This window comes from Thalia democratica, unplaced genomic scaffold (assembly GCF_965202585.1).
Source record: "Thalia democratica unplaced genomic scaffold, ktThaDemo2.hap1.1 HAP1_SCAFFOLD_110, whole genome shotgun sequence".
In the NCBI taxonomy this organism is placed as follows: Eukaryota; Metazoa; Chordata; class Thaliacea; order Salpida; family Salpidae; genus Thalia; species Thalia democratica.
Genome location: NW_028139271.1, coordinates 108,105 through 130,007, shown reverse-complemented (window position 1 = coordinate 130,007; position 21,903 = coordinate 108,105). Strand labels below are relative to the sequence as shown.

Here is a 21,903-nt window from a genome sequence, read left to right as displayed (position 1 = left end):
TATTTGTGAATTAAAATCATTAACTGAACTTACCACACTTCTTGCAGAGGTGTTGATTGGTTGACTGTTCTGTAAATAGAGTGCCTTTAAAATTTCATCAAATCTATTTTCTACTACTTTAGTTAGCTCATTTATTCTTTTAGTGTTGTCTTCAATGGTTGGTGTGAAAGAGCTGGAGAGGGCGCCATTGATGTACTCCGAGCTACTGGGGTCTCTAGCTTTGTGAGAAACCGCCTCTGTAACAGGTTCGGCAGTTTCGACAGGAGCCAGATTAGCAGTAGCTTCGAAGCCATCTTTATCTTTAGTTGCTACCTCGGTCTGCGACCGAGTGCAAGAGTGTGTAAAAGCTAATACCCAATTCATTTTACTTATAAATTAAGTTTAAATATAGACTAACAAGTATCTATATGCTTTATTATACAATATAATCAATTACACGATAAGAAAATTCTTGCAGTTCACAATTCTAGTTGAGCTGAAACAAATGGTTGCTCGTACAGTTTACTGGTTCAGAAAGTAGGGACTTATACTTCCTCGTTGACACTGGATGTAGAGCGCGCGAGATAAAAAGATACAATATTTAAATAAAGAAAACGAAAGATAAGAGTAATAAGTTTATGCCACCGAATGCTTGGGCTTATGGGTCGAGTTTAATGTTCAAAATGATCCAACCTGAAGTTGTTGCTGCTTGTCTGCTGCAGTATGCGTAGGCTTATGAGTATGGCACGTTAACAACTTAAATCAAGTTGTACGCCCCGTCGACGTTGCTAAAGTAGGTATACACAATGTATATAGAACAAGATATAAAAACTACGAAGTTATGAAGTTAAGTACAAAGTAAATATTTCAGACAAACAAACAAATACTTGAGTAAGAATGTTTCACCAGAAATCATCTAGATTTTCCAAGATGGCGACTTACACTCACAGCGCCAAGAGAAAGTTTTCCATGAGTTCAGCTATTTTTCCAAGATGGCGGCTTACGCTTCGGACTGGAAACTGGCGTAGTGTTGCTTCTTGTTAACGTCAAAATCCAAATGATCTGCTTTCTCGTTCGCTCTGCTGTTTATATACGTCTTTCTTACATAAAAATCGCCTGGTCAAGACATGGTTGCATGATGTAACATGCTGATTAAAGCATGAAACCCGGCGTGATCGGTAGTTAATTCTACATGGCAAAATTGCGTCAACTAGCTGTTGTTATTATTTTTCGAAACAATGTTTTTAAAAACTAAAGTGTTTTTATCGTTTTAAAAATTAGTAGTAAATTAAAGAACTTAAATATCAAATTATTTATAAACTCGACTTTTGGACTATCGAAGCAAAAATAATAAAATTTTCACGTCGATCTCCAACATCGACCCTGTTAAATTTTTTTTTTTAATAAGCCAATGAGAACCTAACGTTAATGTCTTTGGAGCGTTAGATTTTTATTTTTGTTTTTAGTCAATGCATTTTAATATTCGATATTGATCGTTTTACAATAGGGGGTCGGCAAACTGCGGCCCGCGGGCCAAATGCGGCCAGCGAAAAAAAATTGTGCGGCCCGCGAGCATGTAAATCTGGCCCGCTGAGCGAATATATCTTTTAAGTTAAATTTCTTTGATTAATTTAGTTTTAAGTCCCTGTAACACATTTTAAAAGAATTAAAAGACTTTACTGAGCTAGCTTAAAAATGTAAAAAAGACAAGTTAGCATTCCACCAGGTTTTTTTTTCTCAATTTCATTATAACTTTCTTCATACAACAGCAAATTAATTTCTGAAAAATCAGTGTAAAGAGTGCTTAAATTAGTAAAATAGTTATATAGTACCTATTTAGAAAAAAAAAACTAAATGTAAATGTTTTCCGTTTTGTACAAAAGTAATGCACAGTAATTTAATAAAATGTTTAAACTCTAAACAGTTTAAACAGTCTTAAAGTATTTTTTTATCGTAGTTTCTAAATAAATTAACTTTTTTGTCCCTGTTATGAATCTTTTATAATTAACTTTATTTCATCTTTTTGTTAGTTTGTTTATAACATTAACGTTTGCTGTTTAAGATTTTAGATCTTTCATTTTTTGCCTTTAATATAGGTATATTATAAAATTTTAGTGTGCAGTTTTTTTTTGTGTTACAGTTTTGGTAGTAGAAAAAAAACTTTTAATCAGACAACTTGCAAAATTGATTTTCTGTGCAAAAAAAAGTCATAGTAGCAAAATGTCGCTGTGCAAAAATTTCATCGTTAAAATGTTACGTTGTGCAACAATGCTGCCGTAAAAAATTGTCATTGTGAAAAAATGTCGCCGTGCAAAAGTGTCTCCTCGTGCAAAAGTGACCCTCGTGCAAAAGTGTCCCCTCGTGCAAAAGTGACCCTGCGTGCAAAAGTGTCGCCGTGCAAAAGTGTCCCCTCGTGCAAAAGTGACCCTCCGTGCAAAAGTGTCGCCGTGCAAAAGTGTCCTCTCGTGCAAAAGTGACGCTGGTGCAAAAGAGTCGCCGTGCAAAAGTGTCCCCTCGTGCAAAAGTGACCCTTCGTGCAAAAGTGACGCTCGTGCAAAAGTGACACCCAACCATTTTTTGGTAGGTTATTTTATATATATTTTTGACGTAGTTTGTATAAAAAAATTGTTTGTAAAATAAGCAAACAGTTTACAATGAAACTTTTAATATTTTTATTATGCTATTATATTTAAGAAAGATATATATTTTGTTTATATTTAAACTAGTGTTTAAATATTGTAAACTATATCTTTGTCACTAAACTATAACAAGTTATCTAGAAATTCGGTATGACTTTTTCTCGCGTTCCTGTGCGGATAAGTTGGCTTCTAATTTGTATATTTCTTGTACTGTTTCGCCCATAAGTTTCTCACAAATTCTTTTATCATTGTTACGTAAAAATAGTTTTGAGTTAATTCATATTTCTGTGCTCAATCGCAGTTATACTAAAAATATACACATCTTTTTAGAAGGTAATGTATTAGAATATAACATTGATTTCTTTTTCTGTGGGCAAGATCGTCGACGTCGTTGAACTTACAAAAGTACTCGTATCTCTTAGTTACAGATTCCATATGCAAGGATGCTTTGTTGAGACTTAATTTTCAAAATACTTTTTATAATTTCTAGCTCTCTAAAGGTTTCAATAAAAACGGTTTAGTGATAAGTATTGATAAATCATTCATACTCAAAGCATACTTTATTCTCGTATTGGGTTTCTATGATTGCGCCTACTTTGTCTTTTGCTTATCTCAGCTCTTAACATATCAATTTTAGTTAAAATATATATTTTTGTTACAGGCTGTCAAAACTTCTTCAAGATATGTACCGGCTTCTTCTATTATCTCAATGCGCCTATTTGATAAATTATTAATTGCTAGCTCCGCGCTCTTCCCATAATATAATTTGGTAGAGGTCGTTATCTAGACTTGGACATTAACCAATGCAATTCGATTCTTTCAAATGAGTTAAACTGATTGTATTTACAATTTATATCTCTGCAGGCTATCGGTTCGGGGGATTAATCAAGAAAAAATCAGGAACTAATATATTTTAATCAGCTTTTTTAAAACTTATTCCAACCCTTAGCCAGTTAGCTGCTACTAGGCCTAGAAAAAATTATGTCCATAGTACTAATAGAATTTGTTTGTGTCCTGAACTTTAACTCTTAACAAAGTTCAAGTTTTTTAAGTATTCTTCAATTTGGAAGTTTTTACAAAGAAGAATATGACAGTTAGTTATGAAAATTCTAATACTGGTTTTTGCATTGCAAATCACCGTGATGGCGACTTTGTTGTTACAGCTAGTACTTATAACACTTAAAAAACTACTTTAACTTTGAAGTTTTTTCAGGTCTTTATCGTTTTTCTTTATTCTAAAACATGTTTTGAAAAAAAAAGCCTTACGATAACTCAAGAAACTTCTAATTTTTGAAGTTTTTGAATATTGTTGAGAAATATAATTTTGAGAAACTTTATAATAAGCTTTGATAGGTAAGTTTATTGCACACGACAGAGAAAACAACGATCAAAGTTTTGTACATAAAACCATTCAGTCATCAAGTTATACAGAATTACTCAACTTATTTTTTTAAATAATATATATTTAAGCACTCATACTATACATTTAATTCGTGTTTGAATCTAAAAATTCTTAACCAAAATGTAAAATCAATTATTTAATTACAAGTAAAATTTAATAATTAAGAAAGTCTATAATAAAAATTGTAACAATCAACTTTAACTTATAAACAGGCTTCATGACATTTCATCCAAGCAGCATACACAGTTATACATCTTTTTCTGTTTTTGTAAAACATAAATATTTTTTTTTTAAATGTTAAGCTAATTATCAACACAAAACTTATTTGAATTATTGTATAAGTCATTACGTTTCCAATGAATAAATCAAAATATAGTTCAAGAAACAAAAACTTACCGAAAATAAAATTTATATATAAAATATATCAAAATAAATTAAAAATACAGTAATAAGCCTTTGAAGTATAATCAATATTATATACCAGGGACGGCGCTAGATCAAAAAAGTTACGAATCTACAAAAATTAAAACATCTGAAATGACGTGTGATAACGTTCTAGCAGGAACACAGCAACTTAAACTACCTCTAATGTTATTGAATTTAATCTGAAAATATGCAGTTATGTTAAATTATCAAAAAAGGAATGTTGAAGTACGAGTGATAACTGTATACAAGGCAATTTATTTTGCTCCACAGCCCCTTTGACTCTTTATGTCATGCCACTTGTGTAAACTCAGAAAACATTCATTAAAAATAAGTATAAGAAAATCACAGTTTAGCTCGAAAACATTTAAACTGTTTTAAAAATCAAACATTTAAAGTAGTCAATAGTAACAACAAGTTCTGCAAACTTGTATGATTTTGATTTTTGAAGTTACAGCTTTCATTAGAATCAACTTTGCAATGCAGCTTTTTGACAAGTTAAAGCTTTAACGCGCTAAATGTTACAATTTTGATGTATGTAATTCGTTTAAATTTAACGACACTAAAAATGCTAAAGAGTGCATATAGGTCAAAATTATCTCTCAGGAGCGCATAACTAAGTATAAATGAATACTAAAAGGCAAGAAAGCAGAGTCTTTTCAAGCTGAAATAAAAGCAAGTTATTTCACACATAAGTATACGTTTCTGCAGATTTGTAGAAACTTACCAACCACGTCCCTGTTATATACCAATACTAGAAAAATAATATACATTATAGGATTTTTCAAAAAATAATAAAAAGATCTTAACTTCTAGAAGAGAAATTATATCTTTTGAATTTTTTTAAGACTTTTTAATGCAAACTCAGTTTTATTCCAAAACTGAGTTCACATTAAAAACTCAGAAAGAACTCAATAATAAAAATACCTTGATTGTCAAACAAACTTACGCTGCACACAATTCTTCATCGTTCAAATAACGCCAAGTTTCCAAACATTTCTTCTCGCAGTGCAAGTTAAAATTACGATTAAAAACAATTTTTGGTGAAAACTCGAAAGTGCCTGCAGGAGGTTTTTTCACTATTTCATTTGTTGACACGTCAGTGCACTTGTTGTCAAGGCAGATCTAAGAGAAAAAAAAAGAACTTTTATAAATAATAATAAATTAATTTAAATTTGGAATCAATGCTCATCAAAAAATAAAAATTAAAATTAAATACGCAAGTTTCAGGGTACTAAATATAGCCCTACTAATAATATAATAACTCAATAATCGTTGGTAATATTAGTTTTATTAGCATTTTTATATTAATTTTTTTTATCAATCATCAAAAATGATTTACGTTTAATTTATTTTAAATATGGTATTTAATGAATTTAAAAATCTTTAAGTTTTATAAAATAGTTGATAATGAAAAATATGTTCATGTTAAGTTGCAAATAGTATTTGAAAACAATAACATTTCTTCCGACAATAGAATTAAACTGACAGCAAGTTACCACAAATAACAAACCACATTTTTTCCACATTGAGTTCCTTGCAAAACATCTGACACATATGTTCCGTGTGCTGCGTAGTTTATATCGGAAATTTTTGAACTGATTTCACGTCCTTTCTTGTAATATTTGAACAGCCTTGACGATTTAACACAAACAACATTCGAACACACATCTTTCTGTGATTTACCAAAAGTAAATTTATTGTATCGGAGGATAATTTTTAAAACAATAAAACTTTTGATTATATTTATTTTATTTTGTTGTCTTGTTTTATTTGTTTAATACCAAAAATAATTAAAACACCTTGAAAAGTAACTAGCTATAAATGTTAGTTGATTTATCCTTTAGTATTAATTATGTTTAAAATACTTTATAAGTAATTTAGTTTTAATTCTTAAGAAATTTATAATTAAAAAAATATATTTATCTGTAGATTTGTTAGCTATTAATATATTATTAAAACTTTTTAGTAGAAAAAACTAATAAAGTAAAATATAGATTAAGTTTTTAAAACTATGATTTTTTTCAAACCGTTAGTATTTTATAATATTTTTTATTTTAACTTTTACTAGTACTTTATAAACTACGTTTATAATTAATACACAATTTTTTGTTAAACTTTATTTTTAGATCCTAACTAAAAAAAAATTAAATTGTTACTTTAGTTTAAAATATAAAAATCAGTTCAAGTATATATATATATATATATATTATATAAATTAATGTTTTGTATATAAATGATACCAATGCATAAATATATACATATGTACCACAGGGGTGTTTTGATAATTTTTGTATGCGCCTCCCAAAATGAGGAAAAAACGTAATGATAAAGCGATTGAAACTTGTATTCTACTATAACAGTTTACTAGAAACTTACATCTGTCTGTTAAATTTTTACTTTAAGTTATTTTAATACTATAACGTTTTAAAGAAAATTTAGGTTTATTTAATTTTCTTAAAATGAGTAGAAAAAAAGACTTAAATATCTATAGTTATGTCAAGAGCACATTTGAAAAAAGAAACTTATCGTTCATCAGTAGCTAACAAATAAAGTATTAAAAAAATTTCTTGAATGATTTTACAACTTTAAGGGTTTCATTTTTAAATAAGAAACTATTTATCGATTTGCGTGCTATTTTTTTTATTACAATATTAAAACCGTAGGTTTACAGTTTCTTTTTTAATTTAGTTAAAAACAATTGTTCATGACAGCTAGTAGTTTATTTTAAAAATAGTTTATTTGTTATTTAAAGTTAATCCTATTGCTAGACTGTTTTAACAAAAACAGTTTGACTTAATAAATTACTTACATATTCATTTAATATTTTTTCATTTTATTTTAACAAGTAAAATTCTAAATTTTAGTAGTACTTCAGTTTACATGTTAGCTTCATAATTTAAGGCAAATACTTTACATTTTTGATGATAACAGAACTTAGGTTTATATTTAAATTATTAGAAAAATTAAAGAACTTGTTTTTTTAGTAAAATTTAGCATTATGCTTAATAACCATATAAAATTTTACACAGTTAGGTATTGACAGTTATGTAATTTTATTAAAAAAACCGTTTTATAAAATACAACTAAAGAATAACATATTTTTTAACGAAATAATTCTGCGACCCCATTGACAAAAGTCAAGAAACGCCCTTGATAAAAGCATATATACTTTTAAAAATCAAAGAAATTAATCTTTTGTTTTTGTTTTTAAAATTTGACACGCATTCCAATAGAAAGAATGAGTTACTAAAAATCGTAATCAAAAGTATAACAATTAGTTACATTTGTTTTTGTCTTAAAGCTTAAACCTTTAGTCTTCGTCAGACAAAACTTTTAAATAGTATTTAAATATCAATACATAATATCAGTATATATAGTCATGAATTTATTACGTTTAAACAAGAAAATAGAGCCTAATTTACCCTTGGATAGTATACATGGTCGGGGGAAACAGTTTTGCACTGGTCATCGAAACTTATACTTGTTCCAGGAAACATTTGAGCGGTCGTCAATAGTTTTGCGTTATTTTTGTTACTTAGTAAAACTTTACTTTGAATGTATTTCCTGTGAAAAATTTATAAAACTTAAAAAATTCTTCTATCTATCATTGTCTTTTTTATTTTGAATAAAAGTATGAATATAATATTAAAATGCTGATAAACATTTATAGCCTAAAAGGTTTTAATAACAGTTAAACACAACAAAACTTTTTACTATCGTTTTTATGTGTGTAAATCAAAAACTTAATTTGTTTAATACCTTAAAAACAAAAAGTAAACTTTTAGAATCTAGACTGCTTTTTGAATGTTTCAAGTCCGTTATTACAGGGACATTTAATTGTTGTATAACCGTCTAAAAATGTATGTAGTGAGTTGTAAAAAAAGCCTTGAATGAAAAATATTTTTTTGTGCAAACTTACATAAACTTATTTTGATTTGTGAATTTAAAAAATTGAAATAAAAATAAAAATATTAAATATAAAAATGTTAAATTTAATTAATAACATGTTGCAAGAGTTATCACCTATATAATTATTGCAACCTAAACATAAAAAATTAATTTAATATTTTTTTTATATGTACAAAATCACACAAAATAAATATATGTAGTGTAAAATAAAGATATAACATTAATAGGACATTTAAAGCTTTTCGAATATTTGAAAATGAATTATGTCATCAAAATATAAATGTAGTTACTTATTTTGATATTAAAAATTGTATCATAAAATACTTAAAATAAGAGTTAGTTTTTCAAAGTTTTAAAGTTTTTAGTTAGTTATAAAAATAAGAATAAAATGAGGTTTTAACTATAAAGAAAGTTTGTTTTGCTTAAATTACTAAGCGAAACTTATTTACAAAAGAAAAAATAAATAAAACGAGTGTTCGTAAAAAGTTTTAACATACTAATGTTAGCAATTTAAACAAAATCTCTGTATATAAATTAAAAAAAGTTAAACTACAACACTCTCAATCATAATTCTTAAAAATAATAGTAATAAATTGTTTTTAACATGCCTTTATAGTACCAATACAATTTGTTACGCTAAAACCAATTCAACTTTTTTAACAAACAAGATAAATAAAACAGTTTAGTTATAGTTTAATAATACTAATATTTCGCGGAAAAATTTCGGCTAACCTGAGAAAGTAATCAAACATCAGCCTGTTACATTTACTCCAGTCATTTTTCTTAAATTCACCATTATAAGTTGAATAGTCCATTACAAACATTGTGGTTTTGCTTCCTCGTTTTTTGATTCGACATTTTTCAAAAGTATGTCGTAACCCGATTCTAGTAAGATATTGTTTTTAGTTATATTCTTAAAAAATAACCTTCAAAACTATTTCAAGTTTAACAGTTTTTTCCGTTTAAAAAGAGAAATAAAATAAAACACTACTGCAATTACGATAAGTAGTTATTACTTTAAATTTGATAACTAATCTAACTATTTAGTCAATATGGTTATAAATATTAATTTTAAATTACAAATAATTTATATTTTTAGAAATACTTTTATCTAGATATTAGTAAGAGAATTAGTAAGGCCTAGAAAATTCTATCTTTTGATGATAAAAAACATATATAAATTGTTACCAAATAATTGAACTAAGACGAATAAGTGTGTTATAACTACGATTTTAAATAAATACTTATAATTTTCTGACTAAAAAATAATGTATTCAGATGTGAATAAAGTTCGACCACAAATACACTTAACATAATTATTTATTTATACTTAAAAAATTATTACAAGACTTCAGCTATTTTTATTTTAAAAGTTTAGTAATAGTTATAAACTTACATATGCCCGAGTTCATGAGCTACATTACGTGCAAGGCGAACATGAGAAAAAGAATTTTTATCAATTTTTACAACAGCCCAAGGTCTCTTATGACCAAGTGATTCAACATGGGCCATGCCTGTAAAGGTTTTATTTATAGAAAGAGAGTAAGGAAATTATATTAAATAGTATAACTATCAGCTGAATTATTGAAAAAAAAAGTAGAATTAAAACTTGCTGTAGTTTAAAACTAGTAAAGAATAAAGTTTAAACTAAGAGAAATAAATTTTAATCCTTGAAAGGTTTTGTTAAAAATTCTTATAAAACTTAAAAAAACGACAGGTTTTTGTTCTTATTCAGCATGAGTTAAACTTTATGAAATTTACTTTTTTGAACAAGCTAAAACAAATAGTATAAATAAATCATGAGTTTAAATACACCAATTAAAAAACCTAAAAGTCAAATCGATTTTTTAATAAAATAATTAATTATCGTACTCATAGAAAACCTAATTTAACAATTCCTCTAAAATATTTTATAAGTACTTTTATAGAAAGATTATTTTACCATCAATAACTCCACCAGATAACTTTGTAACAAAAACTTTTACATCTGCATTTTTATCGTTTCGATGAGGGTATTTGTCGAAAAGATTTTTAAAACCATGGTTTAATTGCCAATTGATAGTGAGCTTATCTCTTATTTTTCGCTTTGCTAAATTTGTAGAAGGATTTTTGTTTAAATCTTTTAAAATTTCCTCATCAGTTGCTTCAAATACTTCTGACTGTAATAAAAATAGTTTTTATTTTTAATATAAAACTTATAATTACTTTTCTCAGAAATTTTTTTTTATTACTTTAATATTATTTTAGAAGTTTTGAAAGATATAATATATTCTTTTTCATGACAACTTAAACCAGTTAAAATAATGCACAAGTTTTACATTAAATTTATTCGCACATTCTAAAACTTTACTATAAAACTAGTTTAAAGTTTTTGTTAAGATTTAGAATCAACATAAAGAAGTAACCAATACTAGAATAACTGTTTAAACTTTCCTTCGAAATACTTAATTAAAATTTACCTCAGTTTCCGACAAACAATGAATTTTTTCAGTTTCTATGTTGATTGGTCGTTCGAACATGTCGTAGTAATGGCGAACCTAAAAAGTAAAATTAACATATAACAACCAAAAGTATATTAAAACAACACTTTTGATACTTGAGTTTCTCAAGATATATAGGTACTGGTATACAAGTAGTTTTAAACTAGTTTAATGTCTTGGTTATATATTCAACGTACATAAAACAATATATCTAAAGAAAATGTACATTAACTAAAATTACAATAACTAAATATCTACTGTTTAAGAATTGTTAAAAATATATTTAGATATCAATTTATACGGTTTTTGATGGCCTTACTGTTTAAATTTTTATTTGATTTTTTGGATTGAGTAACGTTGTAAACATTGTACTGAAGTAGGAGTAAAATATAGTAGAGTAGAGGAGGATAAATAGGAGTTTTTAAATAATACTTTAAAGGGATACACATCGCAATTTTATAATTTATTAGACGCCGTTTCGACATTTCATCAGTTATTATCAAAAAAGAAAATTTGCGAAATAACTAAAAACTACTTTTAAACAAATAAATATACAAAAACAAATTTAATTAATAAGATATATATAAACAATATATTTAAAATCAAAAACTACAGTAAAATTACAGGTGAAGAACATTTATCCATTGTTAAAAAGAAGTATAATCAGTCAAAAATTATTATTATATGGGTAGTATTTGGTTTACTTAACTGCTTGTCTAAAGTTAGACTATGACTTTTAATAAATACAGCCTCGCTGGTCAGGGTCTCAAGTTTATTTCTACATTCTTTTAAAGTACAAAAGTTGTTAACAGCTATTAATTCACCTTTACAAATCTTACAATTACTTATGTGGTCAGATACAGATGTTTTACCTTTAATATGTTCTTTGACTCTTTATATTAGAGGTCTGGAAATAAATTAAATGTATTGAATGCTCTTATCCTTAAAGCACTTAAATTTGTAGACCAGGTTAGATTTCTATTCATACGATGTATTGTCATTGTTGTTAAAGTAATTACCTATTTTTTATGTGATAATAAAAACTTTGAAGTCATCAATATAATTGTTTAATACTTTTTATAGTTTCTTTTTATATTCATTACTTGGTTTCAGATCTTTCAATTACGTTTTTAACAAATTTTTTAGATAACCATTTTTATGAACTTTTCTTTTAAGTTTATGATTTTTTGTAAATTTTAGTGCAATAACACCAATTGAATGGAAAAGGGCTTTAATACTAAGGTTTTAAATAGAGCAATAACTATAGCTTCCATTAATACAAAAAGAACTATGATTACGTCAAAGGTTAAGACCAGGATGAATCTATGCAAAATAACGCCGTGCAAAAGTGACGAATCTTGCAAACGTGACCCTTCGTGCAAAAGTTACAACAACCCATAATATAAGCAGTCTATCATATAAGTACAAACTATTCGTTTTTGTACTTTACAAAACTTTTAACGAGGTTTGAGACTATAAATTTTGCAGTTTGAAGTGAAATATACCGATTTCAAAAACTTAAGTAATTTAAAAATAATATCAACAAAACATCGTATTAAACTTACTTGTCCGTGTATAACTTGTATAAGATTTATTGCTGATTTATTGTCCTTAAATTGAGTACAAAATTTGTAATCTATCAAATATTTGACGCCTAATGTAACTGACGTTCTCTCTTGTGAGGTGAAAAACTCCCGTGCTCTTCTGAGTGTTCTACCAGTCAAGCCAAACTTTTCAGCTTTTTTGTAAAATAAAAACAATAATTAAACTTTAAATGTTTTGATAACCAATTTTTTATGTTATTTAAGTGATAGTAACAACTATAAAATTTTACACTAAAACCTTTAACATTTTTTTTAGGTACGTAAATTGTTTAAATACATTTTATACAAATCTAAAGTTAACAATGCTATGAGTTAGTTGAAATATAATAAGTTTTAAAGTCTGCATATTGAATTAAAATATAATATTTAAAGCATGTTATATAATGTATAATTTAAAAAAATCCTAATATTTTCTTTATCTAGTAATTTTTTTTTAACTTAACAAGAGTTATATAGATTTAAATTATCAACGATAAGACAAAAAAATATATTTAACGTAATTAAGAATACTTAGTTAATACTTTTTAATTATGATTCTTATATACAAAAGTACCACTATTACATCTTTTAAAACAAAGATTGGTAACATAAACATTAAAAAAACAGTATATTTTTTATAACAAAAACACTTAGCGAGAAATATTTTGTTTATTAATGATGAGAACTCAATTTCGCTGAAATGTATTGTAAAATACTTACTTATAGTCAAACATAATAAAATGTTTAGTTTGTACTGTGTTTTCAGTAGTTTTTAAAGCAAGTTTTATTAGTCAAATTAACAAAATTCGCTGATTCTAATTTTTAAATACAGACTAGATGCATAATATTCTTCAACTTATTATAAAAACTACTTAACTATAATAAATAAAATACCATTAAAAACCTATTGTTGAATAAAAATCACCCACTATTCTTTTTGTTCGTCTCAGCATTATTGTTGACTTTTTGAAAACTTTTCAAGTATTTAGTTCTATTTTCTATATAAACTAATAATTAGAAAAGAAAAAGTGAGTTTATGTTAGCTTAAAAGGCAACAAGTATAAACTGAATTTGATTTAAATAAATATATTTTTTTTCGAAAGAAGTACATTGTTTTATTTACAGTGAGTTGTTGAATATTTATTATTTAAAAATAGTAAAATAAACCATTTTAAACAAAAAATATAGAAATCTTATTTTGACTCTACAAAATAATCTGTGTTATCTATTATGTAAAACTGTAGTTATTTGATATTGTTTAGAATTTTATCAAGTGTTATTATTATCTTAAGTTCAAAACAACTTGTTATTTTTTGCATAGAATTTGTAAATATCTTAGTCGGGACAAAAATGTTGGGAAATAAAACTTATGCTACAAAAAATGTCATTATATTTTTTCAAGACTTACCACATTAGGACAAAGTCGTACAACAGCAGTTATTGAAGAATCGTATGTATCAACTCCTTTGTATAAGCAAGTGTCATTTCTGTTATCAGGTACTTTTATTTTTAGTATAAAAGGTTGTGAGTCACCAGCTCTTACAAACAGATAAAACTCATTGTCCTGTACATAAAAAAATAACATTTTCGTTATAAAACATTTTTATACAAAAACACTTATTCTAAAAAGATATTCTCTATAAAACTATACTCTTTATTTTGGTATTTATAAAAAAATACATATATTTATTTAACTTTAAAGAGCTTAACTACATTTATAAAACAAATAATGTTTACTATTAAGAGTATAAAACAAGTCTATTAGTACAATAAAACTAGGTATATTTCAAACTATTTTCTTCATTAGTTACATTGCAAAAAATATAAATACTACTCAAAACAAAAGCATTTTAAAAACATGTACAAAACTCACTGCTTGTGTTGTATTAAACTCTTTCGCAACGAAGTCGTTAGTTACTTCTAAAGCGTTTTTTACATCATCCCCAACAAAATAACCATTTACATCTGATACGTATATTTCTGAAGTTTCTTTAAAACTTTTCGAGTCTCCAAGCGTAAGCAGCTGTAAATAAAGACTTCTTCAAGCTAATAGTTTGTAAAAATACGTAACAATGGGTGTCAAATAAGTAATTTTATTTTTATACCTTTAAATGTAAAGTTTATCATTTATATCACATTTTTAATAAACTTTTTTATGCTTTATCAAAAAATCTTCAAAAAAACACTCATAACTAAATATAAAATTATTTAATTAAACCAAAAAAGGCAAACATCTTTTAACTAGAGTCTTAAAAAGTATATAAACATAGTTACAATTCGTTTTTAGACTAATAAATCTAAAACTTACAGAAACAAATGTAACAGCAAAAGTTGTTAACAATATTTTCATTTAAATGTAAAGTTTCTATTAAAAAATATTAAGTTTTAATAAATTTTCAAAATCTTTTCTAAATTAACTACTGTTTATTACAATTAAAGCATATTCAACATTAAGCTTAGCTTTAAATTTTTTTTTGTTCTTTTCTGTACCCTGAGAAATTAAACTTAACTTTATCCTTTTAAACATTTTAATAAGTTATACTGAACAAAGTTACAAAAATAACTAATTAAGTTTTTGATGTGAATTTAATTTAAATAAATACTTTCTTTTTGTTATAAAACTTTTAACTGTCAAGTTTGCTAAGTTTATCTAACATGATACAAGTTAGACCTTTAACTTAAGTAAGTCTAAAATTAAAAACTGTTAATTAGTGTTAAATATATTATAAATTATTTATTTGTACATTGTTTAACATTTTCAATTATTTTATTATTTTTAAGATTAACTTTGTTGTATTAAAAAAAGCTGTATGAATTAAAATTGTTTTAAAACTAATCTTTTAAAACTAGTCCTATTGTCAACAATAATTAATAGCTTTGTTTAACATACTTTAATAATTAATTTCACTTTGTGTAGCTATTTTTAACTAATTTAAAATGCATTTAGTTCTTCAGCATTAAGTAATCTTACTTTTCATATAAAAATACAAAACAGTTAAACAAATACCTTAAATGAAAGATTTTAGAATTAATCTATACAACTAACATAAGTTAAAACTTTGTATAACTAAACCTTGATTATTACTTTTATTTTATATAAATAAGACTACTTTGTATACTAAAATCTTTGTTTACTCTTTGTAACGCTTGTAAAGCTTTGTAATACTTTGTAAAGCTTTGTATATTATATCTAATGCAAAACTAAATTAATAAAAACCAAAATCAATTTAATAAAACTTTACTATCTTAGTTGAATAAGACATTTACCTGCAATAAACAATCAAAGACGGCTATAATATAACTAATTAACTAATTTATTAGATGTGATATAGATTAATAAATAAATGTTATTCACTATCTGAAACACATTCATAGGTTATAATTAGTCATAGTACAGTTTATTAAGTAGAAACCTCTATCATGCGATTGTTTGTTTAGCGTGCAAAAATTTGTTTAAACAACTAACAAAAAGTTTTTTTATAACAAATCTGAAAACAGTTTAGTTTCAGTACGGTCTTGTATTAAAAAAAAGTTTCATAAAAGTTTCTAAAGTTATGCAACCAGTCAAGATTTATTTTCTGAAGGTTCTGTTCGCAAAAAAGCTTCTTTTAAAACTTTTCGCAATTGTCTACAAATGTTTTTAAATTTACTTTTAAATAATAACAAATTAAAAAAAATTCGTTATGATGTTTTAAAAAAAAACTAAACGTATGTCTATTTTTGATTCTAAAACGACTAGGTTTAGTATTTTTTAATATAAATCTCGGGTATAACGTTATTAAAATGTTTTCTAAAATTTAAAAGAAAATAATAAAATGTATTATTATAAATTTGGAAACTTATATGTTTGTGAGATAAGTAACTAGTTATTTATAATTTTTAAGTTATTAGCCTATTATTTCTAATTTAAACTAAAATAGCAGTTTTACAATGAAGGAACAATGTATTTTTTAGTTAACAAAATAATACTTCTTTAAAGAGTTTTCGTAATTTTTTTTTTCATTTTGTTAAAACTTGTGTGTGCTGTAAAAGTATTTACCTAGTTTTAGTTAAGTTTTGTATTACAGACTTTATCATTCTTGTAATTAGTTTGTGACTAAACTCAACAAAGAAAGATATATCTATTTATGATAAAGTCAAGCTGATTTGAATCAAAAATGCCTGTGATTAAATGCCCTCTTGAGAGTTGCACATATGAAACACCAGACGTCGATGCTTCTGTAGTTGCCTCTTTGCTTATCATTCACAACAATGTACACATTAATGCCAATTCTTCAAAACCAAAGCTTCCAAAGATGAACCGTCCCCGAATAGGGACAGACTGCAGTGAAGAGGGTTGGAACATATTTGTACAAAAGTGGACTATTTTTAAAGATAGCATGGAGATGACAGATGTAGAAAAACGCCGTCAACTTTACCAGTGCTGCGAGGAAGATTTAGGCGATGCTATTCTGAAAGGACATGAAGATGTAGTAAATTTAAGTGAGCAAGAGCTTTTAAGGATGATCAAGCAGCTTGCAGTTATTCCTGTTTCAGTTGTTGTACGACGTTCAAACTTTCTTAGTGCAAGACAGGATTTGACTGAAAACACTACATCATTTGCTGCCCGTTTAATGGGAAAAGCCAGTACATGCTTGTACACATGTAAATGCCCAAAGGATGGCTGTAATCAAATGACGGATTTTACAGTCATAATTTTAAAAGATGTCATGGTAACAGGTTTAGCCGATGAGGATATCCGTAAAGAGGTGCTAGGATGTTAATTGTTGTATATAAGTTTCACAAATACGTAGCAATATATATCCACAAATTTTCAATTTTAATTAATCTAATTAAATAACAATTTGTTTACATAATTTCATTCAAACTTACTTATATACTAATACATCTTACTAGCTATTGTAAAACATTTTGCTTATATTGGATGTTTATTTTATTTTATATTTTTCATAGCCTTTGATGTCAAATCGATCATACAAATAACTTAAGTTTCAAAATTAGGGTTTTTTTGTAATATAAACTGCAGTTCTCTTAACTTTAAAACGTTTAGGTGTATAAATAAGATATAAAAAAATTTAACTTCAAGCTTTTTTTTTACATAAAATATGTAAACTACAAAACAACTTAAAAGCATTTATTCCCTTATTTTTTAAACTTTATTATTTATTAAACTCCTTTGTTTATTAAAGCATTTTGTTGCTTAACAAAAATCTATAACCGCAATACTATATATTGGTTCAACAGGTTCCATAGTGTGGCGGTTATCACGTCTGCTTTACGCGCAGAAGGTCGCGGGTTCGTGCCCCGCTGGAACCAATTTCCATCCTTTTAATATTAACTCATAGTCTGTGCTAGCTCCAGATATTCATTTCGATCAAAAGACATAACAACCTTTTTGAAGGCTAAGCGTTGGGATTAGGATATTGTAAAATTCCAGGTTTTTCCAGGATTCCAAGTAAAATGGCAACCCTGAAAATTAACCTTTTTATCAGGAAACAATATTAAAAAATATTTAAAACTAGAATAAACTTTTACAAAGAGAACTTCAATTTTGATTCAAATGTTAGCATAGATGGAGTTCTTACAATTTTTTTTTAAATTTTAACCTTTTTACATTTAGATATCTATTTTTAATAAAAATATTTATTTCAATTAATTCAATCTATAAAATTTGAAATTTCACTAAATATACAATAACATATACAAAAATAAAACAACTTAAATTCAAATTGACATTCACTTAAAAAAAATGTTTAGACTTATAGAATTAAATTAAAACATCTTTAAATTATTATTAAATGTTTGCCTAATGGTGCAGGGATTTTGATAATGGTTTTGAAATCTCTCAAAGTTGAAAACTTGAAAAATCAAGAATAAACTTTGTGGCAAACAGATATACAAATATAAAAGAGCTTAAATAAAAATATAAAATAACATTAAATGATATAAGAATAAATTGCTCGGGTGGTGTAGTACATTTTAATTTAAAATAATGATAATGATTTTGAAAACTCTCTGAATTGAACTTTTTAAGATTTAAAAGCTTCACACAACATTATTATATACAATTAACTAAGTAAAATAAAACTTTAGTGATTATATTGGACATTTTTTAAGTAAAATTGTACCTACTAGTTCAAAAACAAGTTATAATCAAAAGTTATTCAGACTAAGTAACAATTTTTAATGGAAACTAAAAGCATCTTAGTAAAATGTTTCCCAGAAGAAAATTGCAACTTTAAAACTTTTACCTGTTTTTACTGTTTAGATGTCACAATTAAAATTTTATTTAAAATCTATTTCAGCTGGGTAAAAACGAGCATTTTTTGTTTAGAAAACTTATAATCTTTCATTGTTATAAATTCAACATTCTTTATTCAATGTTTATCAAATAACCGAAAAAAGTCAATAAACAACGTTTTTAGTGATATTCTAAGAATCTTTTTTTCTTCTTTCTTTTTCAGGGGTTCACAGTAAATAAGAAACCAGTCAAAACACGCCCCTGACTCCTACTGAACTTAAACACAAAAACCATCTAACGGAAAAATAGCTTTATTAACGACGATTTATTTTATGGTTTAATTTTTACTTGTACACTTATCTTATATACTTGTTATCTATTTATTTTCTATAAAAAACAAACTTTCTTTTAGTCTTTTTGCCTCTTATATCTCCTCATTAAATTTTCTATCCTTCAGAAACCTCTAACATTTAATAATAATTTAAAGATGTTTTAACTTAATTCTATAAGTCTAATTATTTTTTTTAAGTGAAATTTCAATTTTTATTTAAGTTGTTTTATTTTGGTATATGTTATTGTATATTTAGTGAAATTTCAAATTTTATAGATTGAATTAATTGAAATAAATATTTTTATTAAAAACAGATATCTAAATGTAAAAAGGTTAAAATTAAAAAAAAAATTGTAAGAACTCCATCTATGCTAACATTTGAATCAAAATTGAAGTTCTCTTTGTAAAAATTTATTCTAGTTTTAAATATTTTATAATATTGTTTCCTGATAAAAAGGTTAATTTTCAGGGTTGCCACTTTACATGGAATCCTGGAAAAACCTGGAATTTGACAATATAGGCAAAATAAACCTGGAATTTTGAAAATTTTGAAAATAACCTTGAATTTTGAACATAAATCACTAAATAAACCTGGAAAAACCTGGAATATTAAGAATTTTCACATTTTCAGCAGTAAAATTTCGATTTGACTCAAAAAAATTTATCATATAAACGAAAAAATGTTGTCATCACCAAATTTTTTTTATTAAAAAACAAATTCAAAGTAGGTTTACAGTATTTTTCCAATGTTTTAAAACTGTCTCACACAGTTTCTTACCTTAAACTTAACTTTAAACTCAAAGTAAAAAACAAAAATGTGTACTTTTAAAAACCTGGAAGAAATTTAGAAACCTAGAATTCTTTATAGAATAAGTTAGTTATGCCTGTAACAGTTGAAGAAATAAAATAACAAATTTTGATATACAATTTGTAAGTTCATAACTTTGTTTGGGTTCTTGAAGTTTTGATTTATCTAAATCTAATACATTATAATAAATAAAGAAATATAAAATTTTTCATTTACTACTTATATGTTTTTTATTTAATCTTTTAATCTTTATCTGCTTAGCAGTAAAAAGCATTTTAAACACAGAGTTTTTCGGCTAAATTTTGCGTAGTACGCATTAATGCGTGCTTAAATTGCAGTACATACCTAAGAAATGCGTACTTAAGCGGCAAATTAAGAACAAAAAAGTTGTGAACCCCTTTGAAAAATGTCTTGACACGCCCCTGGTATAAATACTAGAATAATTTTTTTAAAGCTAAAATTTAGAACAAATTAACTTACCTTATCAAAATATTTATTAACTGGATTAAAGTTGACATATATATATAAATGAGAAAAAAAATATGTGAGATGTTATATAAAATAAGATTTTGGTCAGTAAAAATTAAATGATTTATTTGATTATTATGAAGTAGTTTATTATAACCTTGCATAACTACTTCATAACCAATTAGAATTTCATATTTGTCACCAATTTAAAACATCACTTAAAATTTAATTAAAACTATTGAAAAGGACTTAAGAAAGGCTTCAAGTGTTAGATAAGTATATAAAAAATTCAAACTGTAGTGTAATTTTTATTGTTGTACAATAGTGTAATATACATTGTAATCTCAAGCTGTTAAACAATATTAGTTTTTATCTGAAATATATTTGCTCTGTTTCATTTATAAAGCATCAAGTATTTACTTTAACAAATTTAAACATCTAACATAACTTTTATACATGTATATATATATATAGTTCTACAAATGTTTATACAAGAATGCTATTAAGCAGTATAGAAAAATTTAATCTATTTGCATAATACTTTTGGTTTTACTGATGCCTAATGTTATAAAGAACACTTTCTAAGCGTTTTATACTTACTAAAGTAACTCATGCTATTTAAAAAACATGTTTACATGCTTTAAAATCAAACACTGTTCATTCATACAACAAATGATTTAAAAACAATAGTTGCCTAGCAACATGCGTAGCTCCTGTGGCGCAATCGGTTAGCGCGCCGTACTTATATGATAGTATCGGAGAAATGCGGAGGTTGTGAGTTCGAGCCTCACCAGGAGCACTTTTTATTTTATTTTAGTTTGGAATCTAAGTTAAATGTCCGAATGCTTAAAAATTTCCAAATTAAAGAATATTTCAGACTAATACCCTAAATGTGAAAACATAAATGAACAGTTATCTTATTTTACTAGAAGTTTTATTTAAAAATGTGTACATTAAACGGCCCAAAGTTTAGTTTGTAAAGTAGTTTTAAAGATTTGTATGGAGTGTCAATTTTGCATGCGTAGATTAAACTGCTAAAACGCAACATTCAATCTTTTAATCCCAACGCTAACCCTTCAAAAAGGTTGTTATGTCTTTTGATCGAAATGAATATCTGGAGCTAGCACAGATTATGAATTAATATTAGAAAGTTGGAAAATGGTTCCAGCGGGGCACGAACCCGCGACCTTCTGCGCGTAAAGCAGACGTGATAACCGCCACACCATGGAACCTGTTGAACCAATATATAGTATTGCGGTTATAGATTTTTATTAAGCAACAAAATGCTTTAATAAACAAAGGAGTTTAATAAGAAATAAAGTTTAAAAAATAAGGGAATAAATGCTTTTAAGTTGTTACTTGTAGTTTACATATTTTATGTAAAAAAAAAGCTTGAAGTTAAATTTTTTTATATCTTATTTATACACCTAAACGTTTTAAAGTTAAGAGAACTGCAGTTTATATTACAAAAAACCCTAATTTGAAACTTAAGTTATTTGTTTGATCGATTTGAAATCAAAGGCTATGAAAAATATAAAATAAAATAAACATCCAATATAAGCAAAATGAATTACAATAGCTAGTAAGATGTACTACTATATATGTAAGTTTGAATGAAATTATGTAAACAAATTGTT

The 21,903-nt window shown here is 25.9% G+C and overlaps 3 non-coding genes across 3 annotated transcripts; 2 read left to right on the top strand and 1 right to left on the bottom strand.

Annotated features, from left to right (window-relative positions):
• The first annotated feature begins 17,661 nt into the window (after positions 1–17,661).
• On the top strand, positions 17,662–17,734 carry Trnav-uac (transfer RNA valine (anticodon UAC)). Its single transcript has one exon. It is a non-coding gene; the product is annotated as a tRNA-Val (tRNA).
• Positions 17,735–20,975: 3,241 nt separating this feature from the next.
• On the top strand, positions 20,976–21,065 carry Trnai-uau (transfer RNA isoleucine (anticodon UAU)). The gene is given in 2 exon segments: positions 20,976–21,013; positions 21,030–21,065. It is a non-coding gene; the product is annotated as a tRNA-Ile (tRNA).
• A 360-nt stretch (positions 21,066–21,425) lies between these two features.
• Positions 21,426–21,498, bottom strand: Trnav-uac (transfer RNA valine (anticodon UAC)). Its single transcript has one exon. It is a non-coding gene; the product is annotated as a tRNA-Val (tRNA).
• Between the last annotated feature and the right edge of the window lie 405 nt (positions 21,499–21,903).